Raw genomic sequence first — 12,017 nt, 5'->3', positions numbered from 1 at the left:
CAAATAGCATGCTTCTCTTCCTGAAGCACACCATAATAAAAGCTACTTTTGTTTCAGTGATTTTATTTTCATTTATTTTATTTATTTTTTTGCTTCAGTGATTTTTAAAAAAAGATTTATTTATTTATTCATGAGAGACGGAGAAAGGCAGAGACATAGGCAGAAGGAGAAGCAGCCCCCCCCCCCCCCCCCCAAGGAGCCTGATGCGGAACTTAATCCTGGATCCTGGGATCACACCCTGAGCCGAAGACAGACACCCAACTGCTGAGCCATCCAGGAGTCCCTCAGTGATTTTTTTGAAAAGATTTTATTTGTTTATTCATGACACACACACACACACACACACACAGAAAGAGAGAGAGAGAGAGAGAGGCAGAAACATAGACCAAGAGAGAAGTAGGCTCCCATCAGAGCCAGATGCGGGACCCAATACCAGATCCTAGGATCTTGCCCTGAGCCAAAGCAGATGCTCAACTGCTGAGCCACCTGGGTATCTCTGTTTCAGTGATTATATATGATTTTCATACTTCTAATTACTAGTTATCTACTTTGAGATTCTTTGTTTCTATATTTCTATCAGAAAATGTGAATAAAAAATATCTTACTTGCAGGTATATCAAAATGACAGATTTTTCTTTTCATATTTTGATGATTTTGTCAAAATACAAAATTGTAAGTTAAATTTAGTGAATATCTGAATTTCTGACCTATTGTTATAAAAAATCTAAATGTTATTTTGTTAAAAAAAAGTGAGAAGAACTTATTCTTTGATTCTCAGTTGCTGCTTCAATGATTTGTGGCTTTTTTTTATAGTTTACCTAATTAAAAGGCAGAATTCCCAATTTCAAGTTTTATATGCATCAATTGCCTGATTGGAAAGTAAATTCTCAAACCCATATAATCTGGAGTCAAGAAACTTGTAAAACAAAACAAAAAAAATCACTTTAATTTCATTGCTGACAAGTTTGCGAATTTAAATCTCAACTTCCTGTGATGAATTTATTTACTTTGTGCTGACAAGACAGTATCTTGGGGCTTTGTTTTCCAAGTCAGTTCTAAATCTGCAGTGTATCAAAGTCTCCTCATTATGCTTTGGATGTTATGGTAGATAAATGGTATCTTCACAAAGATACATTCATTCTGGTATTGAAAATGCCTACTTAACATTCTGTATGAATAGTTTTATTGAAAAAATATGTAGACAAGCCATTAATTATACACAAAGACTTGGAACAAATTCTTATAAGAAGCATAGCATGCCTTCCATTAAATGTACACATTTTGTACAAAGTTACTGAAAGTCTTCCTGAGGTTAAACAATAAATCTTGCAAATTTAATCACTCTGCTCCCCAAAAGGTAATTTTTTTCTCTCTATGACACACATAGGGCATACACTCAGATCTTAGCCTAGTTTAAATAACCAGACGGTATTTTCAGCAGATTTTTCTGTTTCTTAAAAATCTAGTTGCTGAGAGTAAGTTGTTCAATTATCATCCTCAATTTCTTTTTGTTTTGTTTTGTAATTATTATTCTATTTTGGTTCTCCTTTAGAATTGTGAAATATCTTGAATCGGAAAATGCAGAGAATGAGAGACAATGCCTTCTATCATAAAACTGAATCTGGAAAGAGTATTTTGTTTTAGATTATACCTTGAATTCAAAGCACAATTTTATTGAAAGCATTTTCTAGCTCCTACATTTCACAACACTATAATATTTATGGTACTTTTATTTGGAAGGAGATTCAGCAGATGAATGATCACTTTATTTCTTACATTTTTAACTTGGATGTTCTAAACTTGTCACGTTATATGGATTAGTAGAGAGTCTTTACAAGTAAAATATACAATCCTTTTTTTTTTCTGGCTAAAGAATGTAAACAGTAAGTACACTTTTACAAACAGGTAAAAATAAAAACATCTTAAATACAATTAGTTGGCCAAAAAAGAAACCCATAAGCATGCCTTAAAATTCTTACTATCTTGAGAACCAAAATGGATTGAAAACAAATATTTTTAGGGAAAAAAGACTAAAAAAACTGAAATATATGATAAGCAAATTCCTCATTGCTATCCAATATATGACTAGCCTGGCATTTCAATAAGTGCTAAATTTTTTTCTGAAAATATACTTGATGGTAGAATTTCAAAAGAGTTCCTTCTACAAATACAATTTCTTGTGACTGGTAAAGAGACTTGTCCTGTTAACTTATTAGCAGACTCAAATTAAGAAATCCATTAAATTCTTACCAAGAAGACTTATAGCAGCTTGTTGAGCTATATTGCTTATTCAAAATTCTGATTATTCTCTTTACACCCTCTTCCACATGACAAATGCACAGGTACTCTTGCAGTCCAGGCACGTAAATCTTATTTACTATCACTTCAGATACCCAAGACCAGTACTAGATAATTGACTAGCTAAAATTCTTAAAGAATTTTCTCAGGACAAAAGAACGAATATAACATTAACAGCTCATTGTGTTGCTACTTTGGATCTCTTCTCTGGGCCATTTCATTCTGCCAATAAAAAGTTATACATCATATTGGTTCCTCACCATAAGTCAGATATTGTACTATATGTTGAGTGAGTAGGGACTCAAATACAGGTAATCCACAGTAAGTTGACCTCAGTTTGCTTGAAGTTGATCATATGTACACTATATTTAAATTCCTGGTAATGCCAGGGGACGGTCCCAGGTGACACGAACATTGTCCCTCTCAAGATGCCTAGTATTCATCTCAAGATATTTGCCTAACTTGATTCGTAGTTCCACTTATTTACAAACTTGAATTTCTGTGTGTTTTTTAAATTAAGTATATAAATGAATGTTGGCTACTCTTTAAAATTCTCTCATTTTTAAGCTTCTGTGATGCCATTTTGCTTGTTTTTTTATGCCTCTAAAGTCACACACCATTTTTCTTTCTAAACTTTCTAACTTCAACGACTCTTAAATTCTGATTGTCCTCTCCTTGCCTCTTCAGCTCCCAGAGGCTGGCCTTCCATTCTCTAATCTTGTATGCTCCCTTTGAGTGATTTTATTTACAATCAGCTATATCTGTAATTTTATGGTTCTTGGATTGTTACCCATATTCTCGACATCTCTTTTAGCTAGAGACCCATGTGGGATTCCCTTTCCCTATTACTGAACATTTCCTCTCCACATCTTATCCCATTCCCACACCATCTGCTCCAACCTGCACTTCTTCCTGCTTTCCTGGTTATTGAGATCACACACCTGGTCATCAGAGTCAGACATTCCAGCTTCATGGTCCTCTCCTATCTATCCATCTTACCTTCTGCCTCAATTATATTCAGTGACTCACCATACCTCTGAAATCTTTCATCCCTGCCTATCTTCTTTTCTCTTGCTTTCGATACATCCCTCATTGCCTCTCACCTGGATCATATTATATACTAGACCTCTTCCCTTCTCCAGTTTTACTTCTCTACCATCTATTTCATTTACATTGCTGTCTTTCATGTCTTCAGAATAAAACCTGGTTCTTATTCTAAAATGCAGGCTTTTTAGGATTTAGAGAAGCAGCTATCAGCTTGGGCTTTTCATTTTAATGCCAGGAACATTAGCTCCCAAACTACTCTCCCTGAAATTGACGTAATGGGTCTGGGGTATGAACTATGCAAAAGTATTTCTAAAACACCCAAGGGATCCAAATAGAGCTGAACACCTGGTGATTTTGTCCTTTCTTACCTTTCCCATCTGCCCTCCTTAGGGGCCTGAATACTCTTCCTCCACTTGGTCAGGACCCTATCCATGCCCTCGCACATCTGACTCTTGGCCAGCACACTCTTTTATCTCAGTTTCCCTTCCTACCTGCAATCCTTCTTCCTCAGTAATCTGCTTAAACTGTATTCAAAACAGCTGACAAGTCAATTCCACTAAAACGCCTTCAAATGAAGGGACCGAATGCCCTCAACTCCTCTCTTTTTTATTATTGAAGCACACGCACTTATTGTCATTGTTATATTTGTTCTGCCTCTGCTCGAATGTGAACTCTTTAAGAAGGTACTGCATTGTTCGGGAGCTCTCGCTCTATCCCATGGCCTGGGACAAAATAAGTGCATCTTAAAATTTTTTTTAAATTGACTTTAAGATATTCTACCTGTTAGAATTCTGTGTCTAATAATATTGAGGGTCAGATGATATCAAAATGCTTCACAAGTCCAACCCACCTCTCACCACTTTCCTGGCCAGCCATGGAGTCTGTCAGAGGCTCGCAACTGGTCTATTCCCAAATTCTTGTCTTTCTGCACCCTTTTCTTTCTTTTCTTTCTTTCTTTCTTCTTTCTTTCTTTCTTTCTTTCTTTCTTTCTTTCTTTCTTTCTTTCTTTCTTTCTTTCTCTTTCTTTCTTTCTTCTTCTTTCTTTCTTTCTCTTTTCTTTCTTTTAGACTTTATTTATTTATTCATGAGACACACAGAGAAGGAGAGAGGCAGAGACACAGGCAGAGGGAGAAGCAGTCTCCATGCAGGGAGCCCGATGTGGGACTCGATCCTGGGACTCCAGGATCAGGCCCTGGGCCGAAGGCAGGCGCCCAACTGCTGAGCCACTCAGGCGTCCCTCTGCACCCTTTTCTTAAAGCTATGGCAGTGGGAGCTTTTAAAACGAAACATTCCTATTTCAAGAGGAAATAAATCTATTTCCTCTTGAAATGAGCCTTGTCCATCGAGCTATAGCCACACTAACTTCTTTTGAAACTTTCTCTGTGCTGATTGTGCTGTGCTGGCTCCTCTCCCCCACATATTTAATTTTTGTCCCTTCTCTGTCCCATTGGCTGCACTTTATGGTCTAGTCACCAGGGCTTCTTTGCCCTCTGGCTTTCTCTCGAGTTTGTTCAATAGGAGACCAGGACAAGGACTGGACAGGAGGAAGCCTGAAGTATGTATCCCCCATTCTTCCTCCTTAACATCATCCTGGCATGGCTGCATTTCCTTATAGCTTTAGTTCCTGGAGGGAATTTTTCTTCTGACCTACTATTTCATCACATTCCAGTGACACTGTTTCTTCTTTTTGCCCCGCTTGATTTAGGCTATTAAATATTTCTGTGGTTTTTAGTCCCTGGGAGTCCCTCACCAAGCCTTGCTAGTTCCAAATAGCTGTTCCATTCAATTCCTTTAGGTTAACCTTTTTTTGTGTGCCACCTGCTTCCTGCCAGCACATTGATCTGTACACATACGAAGTGCACTTGCATCTTAAGGCCTTTGTACTTGCTATTTCTGATGATTGATAGGTAATATTTTAATATTTGAATGTTCATTCATTCACATTATTTACATCTCTGTTCAAATGTAACCTCAGAGGCCTTCTGTAGTCATCTTATGGAAAAGAGGCCCTCAGCCCTGCTCCTTCCACTTTCTTTATCCCTGCTCTATTTCCCCTATGAAATATCTTACTATATTAAATTATTTATATTGGTTGCTCATTCATTCATTCATTGACTTCTACTCTAGAATGTAAACTTGAGAATAATGTTAACCCTGAAACAGGTTGCTCAGGAAATTTTCAATATTCTTTTTTTTTAAATGAATAAAAATGAATCTTATTTATTTTATTTTTATTTTTTATTTTTCAAAGATTTTATTTATTTACTAATGAGAGACACACAGAGAGAGGCAGAGACAGAAGCAGGCTCCCCACACAGATGCAGAACTTGATCCCAGGAGCCCAGAATACTGGGATCACGACCTGAGCCAATGGTAGATGCTCAACTATTGAGCCACTCAGGTGCTACAAAAGTGACTTTTAATACTGAAATTTCAGGAGTTCAGTTCTCTTACTTCTAATCATGTTCATTGGTTATAGTTCTTTGTTCATTTTTATTTTTACTCATTGGAGAGATTTGTATATTAATATTTTGATTTGAACTAAATTCATGTAAATATCAATTGTCTATGGCTCTAATTTTCCAAAATCTTTCCATGTATTTCATTATACTTCACAGGGATTAAAATGCCTTTAAACTTCTAGAATGTGTCCTTGGGAGGTCAGCATTGCTTCTTCTGCAGATTAGAAAAAAAAATAGGCAGGTAGAAATAAAATGATTTATGTCATCTGCTTAGTATGCCTAACTATTCCTTTCTTTTAGAAATCCTTAACCTCTGTTTCCTCAGCATTGCATTTTCCTTGTTCTACCACCTGGTACTATGCTCTTATTTTTTTATTTTTTATATTTTTGACTGAACTCTGAGCCATCTTGTTTTGTTACCATTATGGTTGCTATTAACTTGCATTTACTGCCATCCTTTCATAAAATTCTGGTCTTGGCTTCCTGATCAACTCTATGTCACTCACTGCCAGGCACTATAGACACTTCCTCGTGAATGACTGGCTTTTTTACCTTCTACAGATATCTTGAGATATCTGTACCCAATCTCTAGGCATTCTCTATATTTACCCTAATATTCTTGAGTCCTAAAACTGTGTGAGCTGAGCAGGGAGGGAAGTTAAGCCCATTAGACACTTAAGCACTGAGCCACTGAGGTGCCCTTGAAGTATATTCTGATGCTCTGCATTAAATTAGTGTGTCCTTTGAAATGAGATTCTCAGAAAATAATATTTGGCCTGTAGTCTAACAATATATTAATTTCTTAATCACCTTTTATGATGTAATAGCTTTGTCAAACTTACTACAGTTTTCACCTAGGTTTTGGTACGAGCAAAAATTTAGCTTGTAGTGAAATAGTTCATTTTGATCTTTGCAAAATAAAATAAAAGTTTTACTTTATATATTTATTTATTCATTAATCCATCTAACATTTACTATTGAAGAAATTCTAGGTAATAAGTGCCATTCTAGTTGCTAAAGACACTGAAAAACAGAAATCTTTTACCTGTTATAAACAGGGAGAGCAAGACAAATGAACTGAAACTTATGTGATGCTGTAACAGGTGTTCCAAGTTTAGGTATTTCAAAAAAATACATTTCATAAACCTAAATATAGAATTTGATACTTATTTATATTAAATTTGTTTTATAAACTTAAGCACCTTATTTTTGAATCTTGAATTTAAATAATACAACATATGTTTATAGTCCATATCTTTAATCATGCCATGATAAAAATAATGAATAAGCAAAGTCTAAAGGAGTAGCACCCTAAGATGTTACTAGAAAACTCCCTCCAAGGTAAAAAGGAATAAGAAGGATATTTAATACATGTATCACCTGTAAAGCAGGAGTATTAGGGTTCTCCAGAACAGGACCAATGGGACATATAAAATAGGATGTATTAAGAAATTTATTGAGGAATTGGCTCATGTAATTCTGAAGACAGAAATCCTACCATCTGTTGTCTGCAAACTGGAGATCCAGGAAAACCAGTGGTATAATTGCAGTCTGAGTCTGAAAGCCTGAGAACCAGGGAAGCTGATGGTATAAATTCTAGTCCAAAGGCAGCAAATAAGTCAGATCAATCAGCCAGGCTGGAAGGGAATGAATCCTTCCTTTTTCTGCTATTTGCTCCATTCAGGCCATCAACAGATTGGATGATGCTCACCCCCATGGGGAGGGCAATCTAAGGCCACTGATTTAGACATTAATCTCATGCAACAACACCCTCACAGACATACCCAGCAATAATGTTTAATATGGGCACCCCATGGCCCAGTCAAGTTGACACATGCAATTAATAATCACAGCAGGTAAAATCACTCTATGAGCTTGAAATCCTGTTTTTCTAAGCAGTCCACTTATATCATTCTGCTGTACTGATAAAACCAAAATATTCCTTTTAGAAACAATTTTTACTGAATTTCTCCCTATTATGTCTGTTGTGATAAAATTATGCCATCTCTCTCTAGTCCTGCTTGATATTCAAGGAAAGGTAGTATACTACAAAGTGTAGGCCATATTTTGGGGGCCAAACTTCATGGGGTGCCAGATCGAATTCTCAGGACACAAAATGAGACAAACAAGAAGGCAATAGCCATCACTAAGAAAGAAAGCATTCACTATCAGTGGGTACCCAAAAAAAGATTCACAAATCACAATTCAGAGATCCAATGCCTACAAATGTTTTTTCCTTTAATTAGAAAGGAAAGGATAACATAAAATTTTACCCTTTTTTCTCCCTTTTTATGAGGTTAGATTTCTTTTTTTCTTTTTTCTTTTTAAGAGAGGGAAAGAGAGGGGACAGGGCAGAGGACACAGAGAGAATTTTTTAAAGATTTTTAAAATTTATGTATTCATTTGAGAAAGCACTAGCAGGGGAAGGGTCAGAGGGAGAGAGAGAAGCAGACTCTGTGCTGAGCAGGGGGAGTAGCGGGGCTCGATGATGGGCTCCATCCCAGGACCCTGGAATCATGACCTGAGCTGAAGGCAGATGCTCAACCAACTAAGTCACCCAGGTGCCCCGGAAAGAGAGAGAATCTTAAGCAGGCTACACGTGCCTAGTGGGGAACCTGATGCAGGGCTCCATCTACCAACTCTGAGATCATGACCTGAACCCATATCAAGAGTCAGAGGCTTAATGGACTGGGTCACCCTGGTGTCCCTACCTTTCTCTCTTTACCAGCGGCACAGTTAGAGATCTGGGAGAGCTGACTTTACTAAGGATTCTCACTCTCTGCTGGCTTCTGATAGTTTCCCCAGGATCCTGTCTGCCTGCAAAGTAGCTGAAGGGGTGTCCAAGTAGGTCTCTTCTTGGTCACCAGGACTGTGGAGGAGGAAAAATAGTTTTCCCTCTTCTCTTTATCTTCGCTGAGACCCTATTTTCTCCAGGGCACCTCATCAGTGAGTGTTTATCTGGGTTAAAAGTTCTCCACTGTGGCCATTGCAATTCAGGATTGTCTTTGGTAAGGTTGACCTGCTTGTCGGGTCTTAAAATTTTATTTACCTGAAGCCTCCCAGTGGCTCTCCTCCGGTTTTTAAGTTGAACCCAGTCCCACACCCAACTCAGGCCCATTTCTAAGTGGAACCTGCCTGACTTCCCTGCCTCTCCCACCTCTGAGGTTCAGTTTCTAAGGGGGACCTGGTCTAATCTCCCCACCTCCTGCACCCGCCCGGTCCAGGTTCTAGGTGGGACCTGGTCTGACCTCCTTGCTCTCCCACCTGCCAGGTCCAGGTTCTAGGTCAGACTGGTCTGACTTCTCCACTTTTCCACCTGCTTGGTCCAGGTTCTAGGTTGGACCAGTCTGACATCTTCCCCCTCAACCTCCACTCCCTCACCTAACCCAGTTTCTAAGCTGGATCTAGTTTCTAAGTTTATCCAGTTTCTAAGCAGTTTCTAAGCAGTTTCCAGCTGATTTCCCTACACGGGGAGGGGAAGAAATGCTTAAAGTTGGAAAGCTCAAAGCACAAACGCTGTGGATTAAGAGTGAGGGGACTTTTATCCACCACCCTCCAGGGGCAGTGAGAAGGTGGTGAGCTCCAAGGACTCAGCAAGTACTTTACACCTGATGACTCAGTACACCTGCGCCTTTGGGATTCTCCTTTTGGTTCCCTCTTTTGAAATAGAGCCGTTAAAAGTTAAACTGAACCCTATTACATATTCTAAAGAGTTTATCTGGGCAGAAATCAGGTTGAATCAGGCAGTATCCAGTCTAGCAGATAGAAGGAAGCTCTGAGGAGTGGTGCAGAATCGGCCTCTACAAGAAGAAGGGAGAAGGGACAGTAGTTATGAAGTGGGAGAGCTTGGTTCTTGTTTCACAGAGTGGAGGAATGAATCTCTTGGACAAACAGTGAGTAAAGCGTTAGAAGTTTATTAAGTGAGGATAACAGAGAAAGCTCTCAGGAGTGAGAGGGGTCCCGACAGTGTTGCTGCTGCAGGTTTTTAGGCTGGTCTTTTATTGAAAACTTGACCAGGGAGTTTGTGGCCATAAGATTCTTGTGCTGTCTGTCTTGGTTTGAGTAAAGACTATTGATAACACCCTTAATGACTGACTTCTTTGTGGTCTGGTCATTTTCTGTGATTACTGTGTAGCCACCAAAGAAAAATAGTCCCTGACACCCAGGGCCAGATGGTCTGGTTTATCTCCTTATCTCTGGTTTTCTTATATCTCAGCATTTTTGGAACTTTGTTTTGTGATCCTGATTCCATGGCCTCCTATCTATCTCTCCCTGCCAAGCCCTGCCTGTCCCTTACTCAATTATAGGCAAAAAAAGTGCATCGATTATTAAAAGTTTCCTTTCCTTTAGGGAATGGTGGTGGGCTGGGGGAAGAGGGTCAGGCAGGTTACTGAAGTAGTGCTTGTCAGGAGATTCCTGATAAACTGGTTTAAGGTTCCCTATCTAGGGGATCTGAAATGGTATTGAAGTTTGGTTGTGTGATGTGGAGCTGAGCATAAGTGATTCCATTTTGGGCCTGTTGTCTCTCTCTCTCTCTCTTTTTTTTTTTTGGACAATTATTTCCTTAACCTCTTTGATGACATGATGTTAGGAACAGTAGAACCAAGAAAAGACTAAAATGGGGGTGACTTTCGATCTCTTGAGGTAAAGAGAGAGTCAAGACAATTCCTTTAGCATATGAAATCCAGAAGTAGAATCTGGGTCCTCAAAATTTACTTCCAGAACAAAGAGAGAGTGAAAGCTAGAGATGGCATAAAACTATCCAGGAAGTCGAGTGAGTTTTCTTCTGTATCTCAGAAGCAACCAAAGGAATGAACTCTTCTTAGTGCAGATATCTGTCTTTGAAGTTAAGCCATTCTAGGGGCAAATTCCTTTGATTTTTGAGCTGATTATGATGTTATTTACTCAGTCTTTCTTCCAGGGTGATAGAGTGTTCTTTTGGCCCATATGGTAAACAGTGTCTGGAAATGTAAAGCAGTGTATTTTGTGGTTGCTCAAAATGTAATCTTCAGCACTATGCATTAAGTACTTGCATAGGTGGTCCCCCATATATTTGCTCTTTTGAGTAGCATACCTCATAGTTTGCTCTGTTTTACTTTTCAATCTACACTAAAAATCAAACTGCTATCTCTGGGTCATACATAATCAATCAAATAGACCAAAAAGCTATTTGAAGTAATTTTCTATCACTAAGCTGCCTTTTGGGAACTGTATAATTGGTGTGCTTCACCAGATAGTCAAATGCATGCAAATGTGTTTAATGCTTATGACTGTCTTCTGCGTAGTCTCTTGGGTTCATACTACCCATTCTTTTTGCTTTTATAGGTAGGTGTCTTATATATTTTTAAGCTTTCATTGTATAATAATAGTGACAAGAAAAATAAATGTTCATCAAGGAGTCAAAGATAATTACTAGGCCACTATTTTAAATGATAGTTAACCATAGGCCTCTACCGTTTGGGGATGAGTATAGACAATATTTTGAATAAATCCTTTTTCTTCAAGAATACTTTGAGAGATTGAATGCATTTTTTTTCTTTGTAAGTATCAGTTAAAATATAATTTGCATTCTCTCTGATCTTGGGGTTTTGATGTTGTGTGCAATGAACTGAAGCATTGCATTACAAAAAGAAATCTTTAAACACTTGACAGCTTTTAGGTCTCCAAGGAATCTATTCAATTTGTGTCATACCTGGTTCCCCACAGTATGAAAATTCAGAGAGAATTGCAGATATTTAAAAAATTGCATCTAATAAACCTGGAAAGACATCATAAAATTCTTTCCTTAAAATAGAAGAAAAAAATAAATTGGGTTCCTGCATGACATATATAAAAGTAATAGGATAGAACCTGGCAGTTAGTTCATCCTGAATGAAGGTGTGTTGGCTGAATCAGCTAACCTAAGATTATAGAGCTATAATTTTAATTAGATATATCAAAACCTGTTTAGATAGGCTGGGTCAAAGTCAGATATTTTTTCAAGGGCAGCTGGGAAAATCCCATTTCTGGGGGAGGAGATGGCGTCAATTAGATATTATAGATTGGAGTCCAAGATTGAAGCCATGTAGGATAGGAGAGATTCCCAGAATAGATAGGAATAAATAGAACCTTCTGGTGAGTGTCAGCCTTTATCTGTGGAAGGTACAGAAAATGAAGACTAGAGGAGTTGAATCTATTATTAAATTCAAATGGTTAGTAAAGTGCTATGAA

The sequence above is a fragment of the Canis lupus genome, chromosome 31 (assembly GCF_011100685.1).
Source record: "Canis lupus familiaris isolate Mischka breed German Shepherd chromosome 31, alternate assembly UU_Cfam_GSD_1.0, whole genome shotgun sequence".
Taxonomy (NCBI): domain Eukaryota; kingdom Metazoa; phylum Chordata; class Mammalia; order Carnivora; family Canidae; genus Canis; species Canis lupus.
The sequence above is the reverse complement of the archived record's forward strand: the minus strand, read 5'-3'. Positions refer to the sequence as shown.